Here is a 7995-nt window from a genome sequence, read left to right on the forward strand (position 1 = left end):
TGGAAAATATTAATATGTTTGATATTTTATGAGAGATAAATGTATCAGCTTCAAAATAGAAAAGATTGCGCAGCCATAGTGATTGACAGTATGTAGTGCGCATTGAGAAAAGAAGGTGCTCTCCATTTGCCTGCTGAAAATTTGATGGCGGGGAACACATGGGACTTCAAAGGCATTGCGCAAACGTTCTTTACGCGCTGCGGCAACTTTGATCTTGGTTCATTTGCATAACGCTGCGTGCGCGTAGCTTTGCCGAGTGATCTCCTTCTCAATAATACCACCATGGTCTCATTGTGAGGTTTTAGACGGAGTTAAGTTGTTTGTGGTCATGAGAAACATTCCTGTTACTCTGACAGGAATTGAATCCAAGACCCTGGATTGGAAGAACTTAAGAATGGTTGTCCATAAAAATCAAAGATTTGGTGGCAGACGTCAAAAAATGGATTTCTCTCAAATTTTTACCATGAATAGATACTTGGGTGAAAAGCATATCTATGATATTTGTTTAATTTTCTAGCCTTCGTTGTCATGGCAACGACCCATTATCTAAATTTTACAGTTTTTGTCAATTTTGGACATTTTTTGAAGTGAAAAAACACTGACTTTCAGACCTTATTTAAAAAAAAGAACATGCACTATATATATTTTTTTGTGATCATCCATGTAAATTACCAGGTATTAACTTCCATTTATCACAAAAAAAATTGTGTAAAAAATTCTGTTTGGAAGATACCATTATTTACAAAAGGGGGTTTTCTCAAAATATATATTTTTTAAAAGTATGCCTCAGAAACCTGACTGTAACTTCCAAAGTGGTGCAAACATATCCACCATCTTCCATATTTTGATAGTCAATAGTTGTCCAAATAATAATCAAGAAAAAAAGTTGTGGGTAATTTACACACATGGATTCGGTATTGCCAGAAAAACGGCATTTTTTGAATAAAAAATATATCATTTTTTACTGAATGGATAACACTAGAAATCAACGTAAATTTATTTCATAATAATGTTACTATAGTTACATAAATAACGTGTTAAGAAATGTGTTGCCAGGCTCATTTCAAGTTAGTTAAAACTTAATTTTGTACTGTATGGCATTGTTTTTATTGAGAAGGTAAGTATACATCTTTTTACTAAACAATAACGCTATAAAATATAATATAATTCATTAACCAAAACAAATATAGTTACCTGACTAGTTTAACAACATGCTAAGGAATGTGTTGTAAGGTTTATCAATATGCGTTACTGTTGCCAGGAAAAGCAGCATTTTTTCATTAAAAAATATTGTAAATATACATTTTTTACTGTATACGGAAAACGCTATAATATAAAATATAATTCGTGTAATTATAATATTACTATATACATGACTATTATAACAACATGTGTTGCCAGGTTTTTTTTTTTCAAGTATGTTAAACTCAATATTATACTGCATTGCATGTAAATCAAACAATTAACTTTAATTTTCTTTCTGAAAGCCAAACAAATTCAAACACCACTCTGACAAAAGCAATCCATGATAAATTCACTTTCAACGAGTTATGATTTTCAACTTAGGAAGACTCAATTTAATTGTTGAATTCACCATGAAAAGTTAATTGTGCCATATACAATTGGATGTTAAAGTTCAACTGTTTAGTGGACAAGCATGTGGAGGTTGTTATTGTGATTCCTCTTCGGCAGCTTAAAGAACATCTTCATCTGACTTTGTCAACAGTTTAGTAGCCTACAGTATAATACTGCGTCTTGACATTTCTCTAGAAAATAGCTTTACATCTTTTGCTCAGATTTCGGTTGGTTTAGATAACTAACTCACTCGTCGTCCCTAGCTATTTATTCTCATGTCTTTCTCAACCTCTGACACTGACTGTTTAGAATTTCTTTTGAACATATTCTTTTTGTTGTTTCTAAAAATCATGTGTTTTTTCTTGTTTTCTTTAAATGTAAAGGTGCGTATTTAATAAGTGTTGAATATCTTTTCAGTAAACTTCTATCAGATTACTCTTCATATTCTTCATATCCACACCTATTTGTGACCCAAGGTCTACATAAAATTCAGGCCCCCCAACTAGATAAATGAAAACTATCGGATAATAATACGTTTATTAGTACTCGTATGCTATGTTTGTGATTTCAGAATAAACAAACAGTATAGTTATAAAATAGTAGAATGGTCACAGAGTTAGTGAAGTTAAGTCTAAAACAATATTCATGAAGTCATTCAAAATCGTGTACAAGATACAGTGTAGTTGAACAAACTTTAAAGTATGTTCCGAAAGTAGTGCATCGTACTGTGGTACAAAGCTTACGTAATTGTATACCTAAATCAGGGAACAGTGAAATTACAATTTCACTGTTACCTGCCTAAATGAAGGAAATAACCTTGAATTAATTCAAAGTATACTAAACTATTTCATGACCTGTTGGAAAAGATTTGGAAAGCTCCCTGGCAGTGAAGCGGATCAGAACTGATGTAGATTGCGGTTGAGTACATGTTAAGAAACTAGTTGTGGTTATTGAAACTTTAAAAAAATATTGACGCCAGCAGAACAATCATCAGCACTATTTTCAGCAATGTGAAACTAAAACGTATTGATGAAGTATATTCACACAACGTCATTCAAGTCATGTAGAAAATAGTTAAACAGCTTTAAAGAACCAAACAAAAATGTGCGTGTCAACATTACAATTACTTTAGAAATATATCTTCAAAAGTAAATTTCTGGAGCTTAGCACCATTGTACGGACTATCTTTAGTACTAAATGAAAACAATAACCTTGAAGTAATTCAAAAGATACGAAGCGGTTCATGTCTTGTTTTAAAAAAAAATAAATGAACTTGCAGTGAGGCAATTTATGATGTATGTCAAAATATTATATATATATATATATATATATATATATATTAAATATATATATTAAATATATATAATATAATCACACCTAAACTGAATTTCCTTGTCCTTATTTTATGTGTATAAGAGACAAATATAATATAATACAGTATATATTGTAGGGTTCTTGATTCCCTGACCCTGGCAGCTTTCTCCCGTCCGGGAAATTGGCCATTCCAATTCCTCCACTCTTCCCCGTCGGGAACATCAGACCTGATACCGTCGACTCTGGCGGCACCACTGGGTATCAAGTAATAGTATTGAGAATAGTGTTGCTTTCATTTTAGGTGGAAGAAAGGCGCTTATTTAAACAATCATTAAATTTAACATTTGGTATAATTTAGCATAATTTCCCATCAGCCCTTAGCATAATTTGATTTGGATCACTGGTCACGAAGAAAGGTATAGGCCTACTAAACAATTAAGTATTGCGGACGCATAAATAACGCTAAATGTTTTGATTTTAAAAAAGATAGAGAGTAATTAATGTGATCTACCAGTATTTTAATGATGGAATCGGTAGTTCGAATGGAGGAATTATTGTCTTGCTTAAACAGTTTGTTTACCACCTCCCCATGCTACAATGTAGCTTGCAACAATAGAAATCCTGATCATTTTACTTGTAAATACTTGCATAATTCTGAAAATGTTGTATTTTTAAAACGTTTATAAATTTATTTTTAAAAATCCAGACCCCTCCCCCATAACTCCACCCGTCCCTTTTTCATCCACACCCTGACAAAACACCCTCTCTAACAAGGCTTGACGAATAAAACACTTCTTATGGCTACGAAATTCATCAATAGCTCAAAGGGAACTGTGTTGTTGCTAAGGAGTTTCTTTTACTGCTACTGTGATTTTTCTTCAATTTCTTTAGTACTTTTAAAGCCCTTTTGCTCAGAACTTTATATGCCAGTTTGTAGAGAATAATTATAATTCAAAACTATCTTAACTTTACACATAATTGTCCGATTAAGGTCATTGAGCCCTCATCATAAAGTTAATGATGTGCTTTTCATTTACATAAAAAAAAAAAACATTTTGATAGGGTACAAGTTTACAGCCCTTTTGTGATCTTGGGTCACATTTTGCTCAACATGGTAATACATGGTACAACACAAGGTTTAAATATTTCACTCCGTTCACTTTTTGTCAAATTGTTGTCTCATGATCACATTCTTAAATATCTATCTCGCTTATGAATACAACAATTAGCCTTCTTACCGCCTCCTTGTAGAGCTGAACGTTTCAAATCTTCATTTCTTCCATATTCTCTAAATGTCCATCCGTCTTCTGCCAACAATTCCTCCATTTCTACTACTCTGCTACATTGATCTATTGTTGAATTTTTTAATGATTTTTTGGCCATTGCAAATATATATTGATGAATGTAAATGTAATGTTTCTTATATTTCAGATAGTTGACTGATAGCTTTTGGAGCAAATGAAAATTTACTTGAAAAATTAGACATTAGAAGATAAGAATGCTACCATTGGAATATGCAAGTATCAGCTGAAAGCCTTTAAGCATAACCTAATTCTGCTTTGTCCAACAGTGGTTGATTATCAAGTCTGTATTCAAGTTTCTGTAACTATCTGATTTCTAGTGCACAGAATCTTATGTAGGCCTTTATAAATAATAATAATAATAATTATTATTATATTATTATTATTATTATTATTAACAACAACAGCAACAACAACATGTTAGATTTATGTAGCACTTAACGCCAACAACGCCAACAAGCGCTTCACATTACTACCCCGGTCATTGGATTAAATGCCTATGAAACACGAACTCAAGCTCCCTGGGGGAGTATTCCATAGAGTTGCAGCAGATACATCAGCGTATTTTGGCATTTGACCCTACTAGGTACCCATGTGTACTCCTGAGTGGAGAGAAGCAGTGCAGATAAGGGGGATTAAATCCATCTTCGGGACAGAAAAACAAATGATTATTAACGTATCCTTCATTTCTAAGTTAGCCTTGATTGGCCTACAGACTGGCAGATGTTGGCGAACAGATTGATCAGACACCTTAGCAGTGATCATTTCTTTAAAAACCCAGGGTGGCGCCAGCGGGGGAGGAGGGAGGGGTGGGGAGCTTCACATTAATAATAGACTCTAAAATCGAATAAAATAAGCCATTGAAACCCCTGAATGCTGTAATCGGACCACCATCTGGGACGTAGGACTTCTTGTCGGGCAAATCCTAGCACCACCCCTACCACGACCGCATAGGTTTATATTTTTTCACGATAATGCCTGACTTGTCCCGACAAGAAGGGGTAGGGTTGTTGCATGATGTTAGTTAGGGAGGAGAGGGTGTTTTTCAGTGGCTGGTATTCCCAGGCAGGTTAAGGTGCTGTTTCTAACTGGTGACACCACTGACAGAAATTGGTATGTATAAAGTGAAATTATTATAAACTACCGTTAACAGGGTTTAAACGCTAAAACAGAAAATTGACAACATTGACACCACAAACATTGTTTTTTTTTATCACAACATTACTTAAGGTATAGAAAAACATTTATTATTGTTCTAATCAAAGGAATCTATAAATAAATCAGCGGGAAAAAAATTTGGTAAATTTTACTATTATAATTTTTTTAATGAAAAACTCCAGTTTTTCTGGCAACACTGCTCATACGTTTTTCGATTACCCACATTTTTTAAACTGGAATTCTCTAAGGGAGCATTTAAACTGCCTATTTGTAGAAAATCAGTTCTAAAAAAGCACCACTTTGAGGTTTATGAGCAATTAAAGTTTAGAAGTTTTTCATAATTTGAAAAAAAAGAAAAACACCCCTTTTTAAAAACATGGTATCTCCCAAGTAGGAAATCCAAAAAACATGTAAAAATATGCAACAGATACCCAATGTATTGACTTTATTACACACACCCATTATTTTTGATGAATAAACTATAAGGATATTAAAAATATTGTTTCAAATTATTACTAATATTAACTTTTAAAAACAGCAAAAATGACAAAAATTGCCAAAAATACAAATTTACCCGTTGCCATGGAAATATACGCACAAAGTGAATAAAACTTCATATTTGATTTCTCTTAACAAAGGTATAGCCATGTGCAAAATTAGAAAGAAATCCATTTTTTTTAGTCTGCCACTATTTTTGAAATTTTTTTTACAGACAACTGCTCTTAATCCTGTTTTTAGTAATTCTAGATTCATCAAACCTCCATTACAATACGTCTATGATTTAATGGGGTTTTTTTATGGAGTGATTTTTGTTAACATAGACAACACTTTATTCAGCCATTCTTATGGTGGATGGCAGTAACAATGTCAGTTGTTGGTGTGTAAATTCTTGTCTGTGGTCTGTGGATATATATCTTTCTTACATGATGAATAGTTTGTAAATTGATACGATCCTTTTGAGTTAAATTGAAGGATCGATGAATATGTTATTTGTACCTTATAAATATGATGTATGGCGTGGTTCATCTGATTACATGTTGGTTGTTGTACGGTATATATAATAATTTTGTTGCATTGTGTAAAGCCCTTTTTCGTACCAATAAAGTATTGAAGTAAATGAAGTTGCAGATTCTAAGAGCTTCTTTTTTTTCATGTCCATCATCATATCCATAGCAGTTCTACATTTGGTAGTATTGAAATGGGGTTAGGGTGTCTTTTATAAGGAGGGCTCCATGATTAAGTGAGGGGGTAACTGGCAAAATGAGGTGGTATAAAGTGATTTTTAACTGCTTGCACATGGGCGCAGATCATGGTGGGGGGGGGGACGAGGGGACACTCCCCCACATATTTTTAAGGGGGGGTTGGTTCCCCCCATTTTTTGACTGCAATGTAATTTCATAAGTAAAGGTAATGCCTTAACATACTGTACATCTTATACAGGGCCGGAGGAACGTTATTAAAAGTGGGGGCCCCCACTATTAAGATGAATGGGAATATGAATTTTGAGGGAGCCGATCATACAAAAATCCGCATAGACATATATTTTCTGCCAAAAAGGTTGTGGGAGGGGGGGATGTTATATTACAGTAGGCTATAACAAGATACCGATATCACTAAAATCTAAATTACCTATAATACACGACTCAAGTGCGCAGGTTTTTGTTATAATTTGAGAAAAAGTATAAGATTTTGGCACACGAAGTAGGTAAGTAAAGTACAATACAGAGATTAATTAGATCACTATGATAACCAAAATCATAGTGATCATGAGGATGTTATGATGATGACGTTTACTATATATACTTTAAGAGTGTCATTTCCGGCTAGCCTGAGATGCTGTTTTCTCAAATTTTCGCACCTCACCCCAACCATGGTGGGGTTAAGGTGGTTGTGGACTCGTAGCTTTAAAGTAGGTAAAGTAAATAGGGCCTAAATCAAAGACAATCTTTTTCAGTTTTTTTTTCTATGCTACAGTACATCAGACATTAATTAGAACTCTATGGTTGGCCAAAAATTCCTGATACAAGATCATGAGAAATTTGGTGGCACTTCATTTTGACTATAATTACGATGTGATGATGATAATATAAGAGTTTCTGGCGACCAAAATTTTCGGGCACCAGGCCTAGCCATGGTGGGGCTAAGATGGGTGTGGAGTCACATCTTTGAAGTAGGTAAATTAAAGTAATTACATCAAAAACAATGTTTTTAATTTTTATTTTCTATGGTAGGCCTACATCACACATATCATTCTCTGTGATTGCTGAGAATTGCTGATAACAGATTATGAGAAATTTGTTGGTGCTTCATTTTGACTACAATTTTAATGAGATGATGACAAATGTTATTGTATAAGAGTGTCATACACTCTATTACACATTGGTTTCATGTTCAACCATGAAGCCTCTGTGGTCTAGTGGTTATGACGCTCGCCTTGACAGCGAAAGGTCGCAGATTCGAATGCTGTTAGTGGAATTTTACTGCACAGGTATATTTATTTATAGGCCAGCATTCGTTGAGAACCGTGCTACACCATGTATCATGTCCTTTATTTTAAAACTTTACAGTACTGTATTTACCTTTCTTTGATGATTTATATATATAATTTAACATTGTTCACGGCTATCTTATATATCTATATATATAT

The sequence above is a fragment of the Anneissia japonica genome, unplaced genomic scaffold (assembly GCF_011630105.1).
Source record: "Anneissia japonica isolate Jap-2015-1 unplaced genomic scaffold, ASM1163010v1 scaffold287743_len2803612_cov181, whole genome shotgun sequence".
Taxonomy (NCBI): Eukaryota; Metazoa; Echinodermata; class Crinoidea; order Comatulida; family Comatulidae; genus Anneissia; species Anneissia japonica.